The following is a 15199-nucleotide window of genomic DNA, read 5'->3' as shown; positions in this document are numbered from 1 at the left end:
ATTTAATGCAGTATTTTCCAAAAGGCATATTATCATCACTAGCACATAATCTTGCCAAGTTATTATCACAGTCTCATATTCTGACTAAACACATCATAAAATTCCAAGGGGATCAAGGGAAGAAAAAAATTAGAGAAAGCAGCTCTAGAAGAACACTTTCATATACTTCAACAGAACTTGAAAAATACTTGGATATGAGACCATCAGAAAACAGGAAAGACTTCTTTCTCCTCACAGGTATGGGGAGCCATGAGTTTAGGAGCAAGCTCTGTCTGAGTGTCTCACAGGTCACACAGCTATGTGTGTCTAGTTTCCATGGGGAAGGTGGTAGTTTCCCCTCAGCTGGTCACCACACAGTTAGTAACAAATAAAGGCTGAGACTTTCTGCTGCACAACAGCAAATTCTGTCTTTTTTCTGTGTAAGGGTTTGCTCCTTATATAGATATCCCATCTGGGACAAAGCATAAGCTATCACTTAAGTTATGTGTGTACCAGGACTGTCTAGCTTGGATGAGTCTGACATTTGACTCAGAATGTGTCTTAACTACCCCAACTTACTGCCCTGACTCCTTGTCCAGAAAACAATTTGCCTCTGCATTAAAGTTTTAAAAAATCTGTCCACTGCAATCACAAATTCCTCTATCTATTGTGTGAATCAACCCTTAGGATTTCCTGCTGCCATGCAGACTAAACTATGAGTCATTAGACTTTGCAAATCATGATTAGGAGCATTATCCAAGAAACCTGCTGTAATTCATCTCTGAATGGGCAGAATAGAAGAAAAAATTATCTAGAAAATGGTATTTTGTGAGTCGCAAGGCACAGAAACTGTAATTGCTTATCCAATAAGGAAAAAACCCATGACTGAAATGCACCCACATATCCATTTTATACCTAGTTGAAAAAGTTATCTGACACAAGGTCCAGGCTAGGGGACAGAACCATTCTCCTACTGGTGATGTAATAAAGGTATAGGAACACTGTATTGAGTATAACTGGTAGGCTGGCTGGGTTTCTGTTAGCTGCAAGGTGCATTCTGCGGAGAAGTCTCTCAACTTCTCTGAACCAGTAGGCTTTGGCAAGCTCTGGCACTGCCATAAACAACTCATCTTCAATTAAACATTCAGCAAGGCGAGGGAGCTCCCAGCACCCTGACTTATGCCTGCTCAGGAAAGAGAACCTGTAACTGGAGACATGAAAAAAATGGAAAAAACACCTCCAGAGAAATTGCAGGACACTTGAAGAGTACATTCACCATTTTTTTCCCCCTGAAACCACATCCCCCAGAGATGCTGTGGCTCTGCCAGCTCTCTCTGCACCTAGGACCCGTCAGATATGTCCAGTACTGGACCAAGGAACCAAGCAGAGGAACCAGGCAAATACTGGAGACAGATGCATTTTCCTTCCCCCATTCTAAGGTAGCATTGCTTAATGTTCCTCCTATGTAAGGTAACCTCTATGAGTGACCTCTAAAGGTCATATGCAACCTAAATATTTCTATGGTTATAGAGGTTTGTTGCTTTTTCTTTAGCTCATATGATATTCAACAATTACTATACAGTATTTATGTAAGCAGTTGCATAATTTAGCCTACATTCATAAAAACTTTTATATACTGATCTGTAGTCCACGGTTCATCTCTCCTTAGCTCTCTCTTCTGTGATCACTCAAATCATAAAAGAAGATCACAAAAAAAGATCACAAGCAAGATAGACATCTGCTGACAATGCCTCTAACATAAAGTGTCTATATCCAAATGAAGGGGCTGAATAAAAAATCTCTAATCTGAGGATAAATTAGTCTTGTCAATGTTCTTACTGGGAAATCATCTGTACAAGCAAAAAACCTCCTGATTATTCTCCAGTGCAATATTTCCAAATTGCAACAGTTTTCTCTAGTGTGATGTCCGCTAATACAACACTGTGCTCAACTTTACAAAGCCTATCTGGTCTTTAGGCAAGAGATGTAATTATTAAGAGTTTAACATTTGTCAAAAGAAATAAAATGTGCTAGCTACTACACATGTCATTGCTCTACTGCCTGAAATACTCCTCCTCCTTGATATTTTGGAACCGTGACTAGAAAACTTTCTTTGCTACCCCTACTGTTTCTACACTAACAAGTATTCTGTATTTTAACATATTTTTTTGCTAACTGAGTTTCTGGGTGAACAAGAAATATTTTCCAAAGACCTGGACTCAAGGTCATGTGTCGAGTACTCCACTTGTGTGTCAGTCTGGTTGTGGTTAGACTTAATAAAAGCAGACTGGTCACATCCACACAATGAGCTCTTGTCCCTGATTTCCTGAATGCACACCAGGTAGTCTCAATGTGTTGGTTTTATTCTGATCTGGTCTTTTTGGTTTCAAGATTTTGAAATAATATTTTTGCACACCACAAGGGCAGTATTTTTATCATACGATAGCACAATATTTTTTATGGGTACTGAAATGTGACATAAATACATGTACAGGTGTCAAAGGGTACAAAGCTTACGAGGCTGACATTTGAGGAACCTATACCATTAAAGACAAACACTGGCTCATCTAAGTATTGCTTTTGGCAGTAGTTGTGCATACTGGCTTTGAAATTGCACAAAGCAGAAGTAGAGAAAAGTGCCTGTCCAGGAAAACAGTGTTCAAGCTTGTTTCATAATATTTCTTTTTTTAGTAGCACAGATACACTGCATTATTTTTCCCACTATTCAAGTTAAAACTGGATCTTTGAAGGAAAACCTCCAAGAGAAAAAATTTGTTAGCATATTCTGAAAGTATTTCATACCAATTATTTTCAGAAATGTTATATGACTGGTTAATCTAGATGCAAAAAATAAGTCTGTCACAAGATCACTTGTATATGACTTTAATATTAATTATATCAGAATCCATTTTCTAATAATATCTCCTAGTATTCTGTGGTAAAAAGTCTTAATCTAACCTTCGAAATACTAAAATAAGTTGTTGTCTTTAATATTCAATACCTCAGTATAGCAGACATCTACAGATATTCATTATGTATTGCAACATTAATTTACTAGGCTTCAGGGATCTGAAATACCAACATCCATGCTTCAGCACTTCTGCAAGACCTCTGCACTAAGCCTAACAGGCTGCTTGATGCCTCTTTTCGTCCATTACTTGCTGATGTTTGGGCGACAACAAAAATACTGTTTTTTCTAAACTCTTCAGTCCTGCTGCAAAATCTCCCAAAGCACCTGGTTCTTCAGTTATATTACATTGTTCCTTCTCTTGAAGTATCTTATTCCATCCATAGATGTCTCTGTGCTGTTCTTGGAGAGCTTTCTCCTAACCTCCTACGGCCTTTTTCTTATTTGAAGGGGCATATTCCCTTCTTGCAGAGCAAATTTCTGCTCACTGAGAGAGGAGAATTTTTCTTCACAAACAGCTTTTTCCTCCAACTGAATGGCTTTGTTGTCCTCTTGAAGAGCTCTAAGATGGTCCTTGAAGGCTTTGTGTTTTTCTCAGAAAGCTAAAATCTCATTGTGAAGAGCTTTTTCTTTCAATGCAAATGCTCATTCATATCCTTTGAGAGACTTAATATCTTCTCTGAGGGCTTTATTTTGTTGGCGAGACTTTTGCTGTTTCTCAAGGTTCTTTATTTCCTCTGAAGAGTCCTTATGCTTCCTTTGAAGGATTTTATTCTGTTCCCAAAGGACTTTGTTCTGTCTGTGGACACTTAGATTCTCCTAATAGTAGGCTTTGTTCTCAATACAACAACTTTGTTCTTTTTGCCGAAAATTTTGATTGTCTTCTTGAAAGACCAGCTTCTCCTTCCAGTTTAGTTAAATCATGCCATATGACAGGAGATGGCAAATAGGAGTGGGAGCAGCAGTGATAAATTGCTGATGTTCCTCAAAGAATATTTATCCTTTGAGTCAGATACTTTCCCACTTAGCTGCACCACTCAGGGAAGGTGATTCTACCTTCCATATGCAGTAGTCATGGAACAGAGAATAGAGGTTCAGTGTCCAAGTAAGTAAGTACATAAATAAATATAGTATTAAATCTAAAATAAAAATAACAGTAAATCAATACTGACATTTGATAAACACTGTATATTTTTGTATGTGCTGAAGTATGTTCAGCAGATTAAATTTCACAAGGCTAACTTGATTATACTACTTCCTCTTAGAGTCCTTTCAGAGTCCAAAAACTTTGTCAATTGTTCTCATTAACTTGTTTATAACTGAGGTAAGGTAGCAATAAACACTTTTAATTGTTGTTTATTCCTTATTCCACCCTGCTGCAACAATGTTATATTGTTTGGATTGGAGCAAATGTACAGACTAAGTAGGATTTTTATAAATTTAATTTCAATATAAAGGACAATATTTTAAAATCAAGCATGTTTTGGATATATGTCTGGTGTTTACCTGGAAACACTAAACAATTAGTTAACATGCTGCTCAGTCATATCATTTATACATACAGCCAAATGCAAACACATATTCTAGCTGTTCAGAGAAACTATATTATATCTGTGGAGTATCCAGCAGAAAAATTATGATAAATTAAGGAAATAATGCAATAGCTACCATTGTGTTATCCTTGAATCAGTTTGCTGTCTGGCAGCTCATGACAGACCTGTCAGTGAGGCTATCCTCAATGATATAATTTCAAAAGGCATAGCAGCAGTGACACAGCATTAAGAGGCAATGGTAATCAAATAAGTTGTGTCCATATGAACTAAAGCATTAGGGTTTGTATGTCTAGAGTTCTCTAGCAAGTCAGTCTTTATTTTCATGGGTATTTTTTAATATTTCTTCATCCATTATGTTAATTCAAAACATTATTTTCTGTCTGGCTAATTTTTTTTTTTTGCCAATGGTATTGATGGCTTCCATGAAATATTTTCATACATAGACTCTAAAAGTGAGCTTTTGCTTCTAGCTACCTTGGTGCAAATATGGAGTTAACTGTAGTTATTTCTAAATTTTAAGAAATTCCATTGATGAAACAATATACAGTCTCTATATTATTCAAAATAGACTAGCATTAGTATTCATAATTCCAAATATTTGAGTATATTTAACAAATGCATATGAAAAGAGAGAATTAAATAATAAAAGAGCATGACGGTAGGGTGTTTGCAATCTTCATTGCCTCCCAGGTTACATTCTTTTTTCCAGCTCAAACAGGATCCATGTAATTTATGACAATCGCTTTGCTTTGTTTGAAAAGAGGATAAATTACTTCAGACACATGAACATCTTAGATTACACTGGTAACTTGTCTACTCCTTATGAATTTTGAGGAACAGAGGAATACAATATTCCAACTAAAGTATACACCTGTTTCCAATATTTGTTATCCGATCAAAGCGACTGATATGTGGGGCTTTTTTAATCATGCACTATGTTCTCAGGATATTAAAAAAAGTCCAGTGAGCTTACAATTAAATTTGGCAATTCTGTTTAAATCACTACACACATCACATCATTTCTTCCTACTGTCCCTCAGCTCTGTTCTTTATGTTAATTAGGTAGGGGACTGAAATATGGCATGTAAAATGTTCAGTAATCTCAGGAGATGAATATATACAATTCCCGCTGAAAACTTTACAAGATGATCAGCCCTCCGAATCCTTTTCTCCAGGATATTTGATTCCCCTGCCTGCTCACTCAAATTAAATAGGCAATGCAGATGAGTAATACTGAAACCTATAATATCAAACAAGATCAGTATCTTGGGTTCATATATCTTTCCCAGGCTTTTTACCTCACTTTAAGTCCCCAAGAACTATTTAAATCTTATTTCTTCCATGCTTATCAGCAAGATATATCTGAATATTATGGTTCAGTTAATTTTTTTCAGCTTCTTTAAAAATGTCATAGTGATTAAAAAGAGGGAGCCCATGTAAATCGGTAGCTCTTGTCGTTGTTTCCATATTAAAATATAAAGTTGAAAGTAACACTGGTTATTTTGAAATGTAGGTCCCCTTATTTTATAATTTAGAAATATAAGTAGTAGGAAAAAGCTGTCAGTTTCAACAAGTGATAAAGACTAAGGCCATATTTCCTCCTCAATCTACATAGTAAAAGAAAGAATAATCTCAGGTTAGAAAAGGAGGGAATTTTATGGATGCACTCCAGAACTGGACTAAAACAATACTGCTGAAATTATACCAATAATTATTTACTCCACTAGAAATGAAGGTAAACTTATCCTAACTCAGCGTCATGATGTTTTCTTGAGTCTTGTCACTAGTCACAACAGTGAAGACATTGGTAGCTGCCCCTGCACTTCCCATCATGATGTTGTTGAAGACTCTGATGATGTCTCCCCTCAGACTCCTCCAGGATGAACAAGCCAAGTGACCTCCACCACTTCTTATAAGGCTTCCTCTCTAGCCTCTTCACTACCCTCATGGCCCTCCTCTCGATGCTTTCTAGTAGCACAATGTCTTTCTTATGTTGTGGCACCAAAAGCTGCCCACAATACACAAGGTGAGACCACCCCAGCTCAGAGCAGAACAGGACATTCCCCTTCCTTGCCTGGCTGGTGATGCTGTGTCTGATGCCCCCAGGACAGGGTTGGCCCTCCTGGCTGCCAGGGCACTGCTGGCTCATGCTCAACTTGCCACTGACCAGGACACCCCAGTCTCTTTCTGCAGTGCTGCCCTCCTGACAGCCTCTCATCCACAGTCTATTGACACAAACTGTGTTGCCCCATCAAAGGTGAGGAATCTGGCACTTGCCCTTATGGGACATTGTACTGTTGGTATTTGCCCATCTCTCTAATTTGTTGAGTTTCTCTGCAGAGCCTTTCTGCCTTTGAGGGAGTGGATCACACTGCTGGTTAGTTATCAAAGTACATGGGAAATATAGAGAATGTGAATACAGGGTTCTAAGATGACTAAAGTAAAGATTGAAGGCTGTTTTTATAATATTTCAAATATTTCAAATATAATATTTATCTTAGCATTGTAAGCAATTTTTGCAGTGGGGTCTATGATTGAAGGCTGTGAGATTATGTCATTGCAATGCATGCTGCTGAGGATTATTTCAACATGACAATGTGTGTAAAACCTAACATGATAATGAAAATAATGACCTAGTGTCATGGTTTGAGCCTGGCACAGAGCCAGTGCCCCCCCATGAAAATGCCTCACCCTGGTGTCTGCTGTGAGATGTGACCAGGAATAAGCAAAACAGGCTCTAACTTAAACATAAAGAACACTTTATTACTTAAACTATAGGAAAATAGGGAAAGACTATAAGGAAAAGAAAAAAAAGAAATTGAAAACCTTACAAAAAAACTTTCCTCCTCCCCACTCCCTGACTTTCCCAATCCGATACATTCTCCCAAATCAACTGCCCAGCCTTGGCCCCACACTTTAGTATACTCAAACTGCAGTTCATGAAGAGGAAAGGAGTCCTTCTTGTTCCATAGGCTTCTCCTGGAAACACACTGAAACCTCGTGTGCTTCCTTGTCACTTCGGCACCTCCCGGAAAAAGTCCTTTTGCCGCTTGTGACATCTTCCTTCCATGCCCAGTGCTCTCACCACTGACGGCATGGACCAGAGCTGCTTTTAGGGTTGTCTTTCAAGGATGCCTTGTCTCACTCCAAAAAGGCACAGTCTCTGCTTTGGGACATCTGTCCCCCCCATATTTTTCCAACCCCCTGGGGCCGGGGGGTCCTCACGAATGAACCCTCCTGGTTTTGAGGCACTGCCTCCCCCTAAATGCAGTCTGTGTCACAGGAACAACTGAGTCCATGGCTACAAGAAAAGTCCAGCCAAAAGGCCACTCCAAATCATCTCTCCCCATTCAATCATCTCTACGTTCTTCGGGCCAGGTCCTTGTCTCATCTCATCTCTTATCTCCCTTCTTATTCAGCTTCGAGGAGGATTAGCATTTTTGCAAGGCCCCAATCATGAAAGAAAGGGTTAAAAGTTTTCAGTCTCTGTCTATCTCAGAATGCTGGTAGAATGCTGGTACTCCCACAGGTGCTGCTGCTCCACCGGCCAGGCTGCACTCTTCCCTCCCCTTTCTCCTCCTGGGCGGCTGCTATCACATTCAGACGCCGGCTCTCCTCTCTCTCTCTCTCTCCTGGGGGGGGATGGCTGCCCGAGGGCTGACTCCCTGGGATCTTCCACCCTTCCATCCTCGAAGCCCCCTCAACCCCCATCTCTGTCCAGGCCCCGGGCCTACCGCATGGCTGCTCCTCCCCCGCCCAGCAGCAGCGGCTGGGCTGGACGGGGGAGAGATCTGACCTCTTCGCCGCGACGTCCCAAGAGAAAGTGCCAAGGGCAATGCCCTGCTTTTAACCCCTGCGTATTCTCGGAGGTGTGTCCAAACCCCACTGGCTACACCGGGTGCCAGTCTCAAACCCAAAACCTTCATTGGTTTGACCACAGCTTCCCAGAATTCCCACTCCTTCCTGGTCAAACCACCACACCTAGGCAAACTGATTTTGGTTTACCAGTTCTTAATTCTGGCTGCCCTGATCAGAAAGTAAAAAATACTCTTTTAAAAATAAAGGTTTCATCTATAAATTTTACAATGCAGTGAAATACAGCAATCCAAACCTTTTAATGACACCCACTCTGAGGGGATGTACAGCAAAACAGAACACACACAGCATCTGTGAAAGAAACAGGAAAAGGATTTGAGTTCCTGCCTCAGTCTACACAAAAACTGAACTGTAAACTACTCTCACAACTTTTTTTGAATGCCCCCATTGCCCATATTTAGTTTCACTGCTCAGTGCAAATGAGTTGCAGAGCAGATATTTTCTTAACTTTCCAGGTGACACTAGCTAACAATTCTGATAAAACTGTGACCCCAAAATAGCTAGGCTTGCAAAAAATGCAAAGTACAGGAAAAGAAAAACAGCATAGTTCATAAAATAAGCTTATAAAATCAAAATCACACCCATTTTACAGCTTGTATTGCATATGCCAGTTGCTGCTGGAAAAAGCTAAAAACTCAGACTGGAACCTAAAAACCTAACTGCTATATTTGGCCCATCTGGCACTTTTACCATTCTGAGAATTTTATGCTGATGTAGCTTCTTTTTTAGGTCATTCAAACTTATGATTTCTCTCCCAAGTGGATATGAAATTTATGTTGTTGCTTCCAGGAGACTGAAAACCTGGGCTAAGACAGATCTTTGCTCTACCTGCTGGAGATTAGCAGAGTACCACAGAGAGCAAAAGCTGATGGTGCTGTACATCTGTGCATTCAGCATTCAGTGGCACTAAGCCACTAGTCTCTTTTCTGCATGACCAACTGACTAATTACTTTACTTGGCCTTTCTGAATCCCTTCAATTAATGCAATGTGCAGTTGCACACAGTAATGGAGTCACCCATACAGAACAGAATCTGGGCCAGAATTAGGCTCTAAGTCCCAGAAGCACCTGTTACAAACACAGAATGTCCAGATGGTCTGGTCTTTGTGGGAAAGTGTCAAGAATTGACTTATCTGTCTTTCTTACTTTGAATTTAAGGTCATAAACATGATTCTTTTGAAGCAGTAAGCCAATCATATTTAGGAAAAAAAAAACAACAAAACAAACCAAACAAACAAAGAAAAGGAAGGGAGGGAGGGAGGGAGGGAGGGAGGGAGGGAGGGAGGAAGGAAGGAAGGAAGGAAGGAAGGAAGGAAGGAAGGAAGGAAGGAAGGAAGGAAGGAAGGAAGGAAGGAAGGAAGGAAGGAAGGAAGGAAGGAAGGAAGGAAGGAAGGAAGGAAGGAAGGAAGGAAGGGAGGGAGGGAACCTTAGGATAAATCCAAAACCCACTCTATTTTTAAATCTTAATAACCCAGTGAAGCTCGCGGTTATCATGTTCTGGGCAGGCAAAAGGGATTAGCCTGTGATTACAATGCAGTCTTCAATATAATTAGATAGATTTATTTAAACACAGCTGCAAACCATAAAAATGTGAAATATTTAGTGACTCTGAATTCCACAGTTTGTAAACTCAGAGTTAAATTACTTATCATCTATTTGCTTTGGTTTTGCTTAGAAACACTAGAAAATACTGTCCTTCTGTCACTCTCACCCTCTCTTTTTTTTTTAAGAATATCAGTTATTTGTGTTTATAACAGTGGGGATTGTTCCTGAATGTTAATTCATTTTCTAACAGTGCACTGCTTCATTCATGAGTGTCTTTTCTCCATTGGCAATAACCATGGAATTCACATTCCATGCCTTCTGAGCTGCATGAGATGGAGAAAGAAATACAGAATTTTATGTCAGATCCCAAAAAGCATTTGGGATATCTCAAGAAATAAGCAAGAATAATGGCAGTCATGGCTTCCTAATAAGATTATTTTAATGGAACAAATAATGGACAATATTAACAATAGTATAAGTAATAACCAACTGGTTTATGCATTGCTTTAAGCTCTTATTTTCCTATTTTATGTCTCCTTCCTTCCTTCCTTCCTTCCTTCCTTCCTTCCTTCCTTCCTTCCTTCCTTCCTTCCTTCCTCCCTCCCTTCCTTCCTTCCTTCCTTCCTTCCTTCCTTCCTTCCTTCCTTCCTTCCTTCCTTCCTTCTATATCCGATTCAGTGTAAGAGAAGTAAAAGAAAGAAAGAAAGAAAGAAAGAAAGAAAGAAAGAAAGAAAGAAAGAAAGAAAGAAAGAAAGAAAGAAAAGAAAAGAAAAGAAAAGAAAAGAAAAGAAAGAAAGAAAGAAAGAAAGAAAGAAAGAAAGAAAGAAAGAAAGAAAGAAAGAAAGAAAGAAAGAAAGAAAGAAAGAGTGAACTGAGGAAGGGAGAGAGGAAAAATTGCATAAAGCATATTTTCCGCCCACAAATTATTTAATATGTATCAAATATTTGTTATTCTACTTCATGTCTATAAACTTTAAAAGCTTAAAGCAGTAACTGCCATATCCTTGCATGTTCACTTAGCACAGAAAAAGTAATCACAATTAGCTTTCTGAGTTCCTAACTCGAATTTTAACAAGAGTAGTAATGAATTTGTATCAGTCATATGGGAAACATGCCTGTCTTTATTATTCATAAGTGCTGAAATAATATTTGCTACTATAAATATGTAGGAGACATCTAGTACTTTTAATCATAAATTACAGTAGCTAAGAGCTACCAGCAATAATTATGGAATTCCTTTTTATTTGTTGCATTATTTTCCTTAGACTTTTGAGAAACCTTAATATATACGGAAGGACTTCTGTATTTTCAATGGCTCAAGAGACATATGCTACTTGAAATAAATCTAAATTAATTAATTCACATGATGCTTTAAAATGTGAATAATAAATATTTTACTGTATTTTTGGAACACTCTCTTTACAGAACCAATATTTGAATTTTAAAATGTGAAGAGACCATGGAAGTGGCATGAGGAAAGGATTATCCCAAGGACAGAAAATGCCGTATTTGCTCTTTGTATAAAAAGTGATAGGAAAACTAAGATATTATTTTTGTAAAACAAATGGAAATACAACATAGGGTAATGCTGGCAACATTTCAGAAAGGCTGAGTGATGCCCCATTATGCCTCATCCTCACTTTATTCATGTAGAAAACAGATGGAATACTGCATACCATAAGTTCTAAGAAAGAACAGTGGAGCCACTGGGGAAGGGCTACAGCTGTGGGTGCTTACCTGGATATTTTTTAATAAAAGTATATCTGTGCATTCACCTGGTCATATCTGAGCAGTCAGGTGTGGAGCAGAGCTCACCTTCAAAGCCACGTAAGAAAGTGGGCATCATAACAGAAAAACACTGGGCCAGATCCAACAACCTGACAGAGGTGAGGCTGCTGCAGCTCTGTGCTCCCAGGTGCAACCTGTAGCAAAGCTGAGCATATACAACCAGTAGGCACATGTATTTGGTCAGACGTTCACCACATCTATCATGGTATCATAGAATGGTTTGGGTTGGAAGGGAGCTTAAAGATCATCTAGTCCCAAATCCTCTGCCATGGTCAGGGACACATTTCACTAGGCCAGAGTAAGCTCAAAGCCCCATCTAACCTGGCCTTGAGCACTTCCAGGGATGGAGCATCCACAACTTCTCTGGACAACATATTTCAGTGCCTTAACACTCTCACAGTAAAGAATTTCCTTCTAATATCTAGTGCAAATCTACTCTACTCTAGTTTGAATCTATTCTCTCTTGGCTCCTGCAAATAGTCCATCTCTGTCTTTGCTGTAGGCTTCCTTCAGGTACTGGAAGGCTGTGATTAGGTCACATCCACATTCTTTTTTCCAGAGTGAAAATATACAAATGTACTAAACAGCAAATTATTGACTCATGACTGGGCTTTTTTACCCCCTTACTCATTTATTTATCCATCCTTGCCCCTCCCCAAATCACATTAATCCATTTTTCCTTCCTTTCATTCCTCCTCAAAACATCCCATATTAAATCATATGCATTGCTGAAACAATCACCACTCAGCTACTATGTGGCCCTGTTGCCACGTGTTGCTGAAGGTGGGGCATCTGAGGTTCTTGTCAATAACCTATCCCTTGGGGTAGATTAAATTGAAATGACGCTGAATTACTGATGTTTATATATATATATGTACAGCAAGCTTGTTTTAGAAGAATTTGGTTGCATTGGAAAGGAGATATGTAACTGTTTTGAATATTATCTGTATAAAAGTATAAAGACATCACTTTAAAAAATATATAAGGAAAAGAAAGAAGAAGACAGGATAAGGGCAGGTAGCAAAGACATCACCTGTGAATCCAGCAACAAGGTTTGTTTGTTGCAATTTCTATATCCATTGGTCACACTCTTGATCCATCAGGCATGGAGGAAGCTCCCAAACCACGAAGTTCAACAGGTTCAAGTGGGAATGCCCAGGTACCTCCCCTGGGGAGGAAGTTTTGCACTGTCTATTGAAACACTGTGGATCATGTGAAGTCCTCTAGTTGGAAGGCCCTAGAAATGAGTCTGGAGGCACTTCAGGGATCTTTGATGGTTTATGATCCCTTCTAAGACATGACAGCTGCCTCTCACCCCAACATAGTTAAACAGTTATGTTCCATCAGAAAGGGGTAAAATCCCTCAATCCTATGTATGAATGTCCCTATACCTTCCCAGGGGGAAGTTTTGTGACCTGGGACAGCTGTGTAAGAGAGGACACTGGCATGGTAAAAACTATCCCACTTTGGAGGGTTTGATTCTTATCAGACTCTTGGCTCAAAACCAGTTTATTGCTAAACAAAGGTTGTTTTGTCCTGGTTATCAGTAATGAGGGCAGAATATCATTTGAGCTCCCTTTCCCGCTATTGTCTTTCTGTGCTCTGTTGTGATTGTGGAGGTAACCTCTTACCACATTAATTATTACTTATATCTGCTAGCACACAGACAGTCTGTGCAGTAGTCTGTTCCTAGAACCAGCTTTCTCCAGTGAAAAGTATGAACTGACTGAGAGTGACCGTGACTAATCACAACCTCAAAAAAACAATGTATTTTAAAGTCACCACTTCTATTGGACAGACGTGATGCTGGTGGAACTGCTGTGCCAACTGCTGTACCATCACCCATACAATTGTTTTAGAACAAGGAGTACTGCAAGATTTAGCTACACTTTAATGTGAATAACTACGCAAAAAGAAATCTATTTATCTTCCTGAATAATAGCAGTTAGTAAATGAATCTTTCTAGTTCTTAAGGGCAAAGTATATATATAATAGAAACTTATTTGTAAATTTATATATACCATTATAAATACACACTATAGATAAATGCAATATTATATATGTATGGTTAAAAATGACAAATTACATGGTTTCATGTCTTTTTTTTTGTTTATTTTCATCTCACATGATGTGAAATTTATCGTAACTTAATTCTGATGTCTAACAGCTAAGCATTTAAGTCCAAAGAAGTCATGAAAAATTTTCTTCATAGTCATGTCAGAGAAATACATACCTCCAGGGTAAGATATATCTATTAACAGAGGTGTCTAAGAGAAGTAAAATGAATCATCACTATCATCTAGATGGGTTTACTTTTGTTCATTAATTTTCTAGCTGACTAGCGAAGCTTAGATATCTGTATTTTAGGTAAATAAAGTAGTTAGAATCCAGCATTACGTAACAAAGGTACAAAGCAGCTGTCAGAGAATTTCTCCACATCCATCTCAAATGTGAAATTTTCTTTTATTACATCCTTTCCATAAGGCAAAATGCAATAAATGATCCAGAAATTAAATGTTGATAGCATTTTCTATTTCCTTTGAAAATGACTTTGTGAAATTCATAGTCATGGGCACACAGGTAATTTAAAAAAATAAGACCTAATTTCCTGGAACATACCAAATCAGTATCTGACAGAGAAAAGACATTTTTACAGTATCTTCCTAACTTGATTTGACATAAATATGAAGGAAGAATTAACATCCCAAAGCATGTCATGCCTCTGCTCCTACCTGCTCAATCAGAGACAGGCTGAAGCTGTATCTCTCCTCATCATTCTTAATAACAGCAGAAGATCCTCTGCTCAAAGATGCACCTGAAATAAAAGTCCTCATTTAATTATACTTGCTTTAAAAAACCCATAACTTTTCTAAGAATCATTAACAGTTTGCTATACTCAGACCTCTTCATCTGCATCTGCCCCTCTGAATAAACACAATGAAAGAACTAGAAGTTATATTAATACCCTATATTTGGATTAGTTGCATAGAATCCCTTCACAATAAAATGGATGCTTAAAGGATGTAATCCATCTTGTCCGAAATTTGGCATCTAAAATAGACTGTATCAATAGTTCCTCATTGTGGGGGACTCAGCAGGAGAGGCTGACTGGCTTAAAACAATCAGTTTGGGGGTGGTGGGCAGCAGGGCAAGCCCAGCCATAGGTGGGACAGTGCTTTGCTCCCTCCGGCACCCCTGAGTCTTCTCATGCCATGCTGTGACCACTGCTGTAATGGGGGTGGTCGGCTGCAAGTGCCAGCTGGGAACATTCCGGCTCTGTGTGAAATGCAGGCACAAGATTTTGGTGCTGAAATCAGCATAAGCTCAGCTGGAGGAGGGACCCAGCAGACCAGAACAGATGAAAGTACAGTGACCTGTGCTGCAAGGCACATCTGACCACCCCTGGGTTTGAAAGCATCTGAGATAATGCTGAATTCTAGAGTGGTGACTGTCTTTCTCTCTTTCTCTTTCTCTTTCTCTTTCTCTTTCTCTTTCTCTTTCTCTTTCTCTTTCTCTTTCTCTTTCCCTTTCCCTTTCCCTTTCCCTTTCCC

General features: G+C 39.0%; 1 pseudogene; it reads right to left on the bottom strand.

Annotated features, from left to right (window-relative positions):
* Window positions 1-3101: 3101 nt before the first annotated feature.
* Window positions 3102-14917, bottom strand: LOC141728299 (uncharacterized; annotated as a pseudogene).
* Window positions 14918-15199: the final 282 nt, after the last annotated feature.

Source organism: Zonotrichia albicollis, chromosome 2 (assembly GCF_047830755.1).
Source record: "Zonotrichia albicollis isolate bZonAlb1 chromosome 2, bZonAlb1.hap1, whole genome shotgun sequence".
In the NCBI taxonomy this organism is placed as follows: domain Eukaryota; kingdom Metazoa; phylum Chordata; class Aves; order Passeriformes; family Passerellidae; genus Zonotrichia; species Zonotrichia albicollis.
Note: the sequence above shows the minus strand (reverse complement) of the source record. Positions and strands in the feature narration are given on the sequence as shown.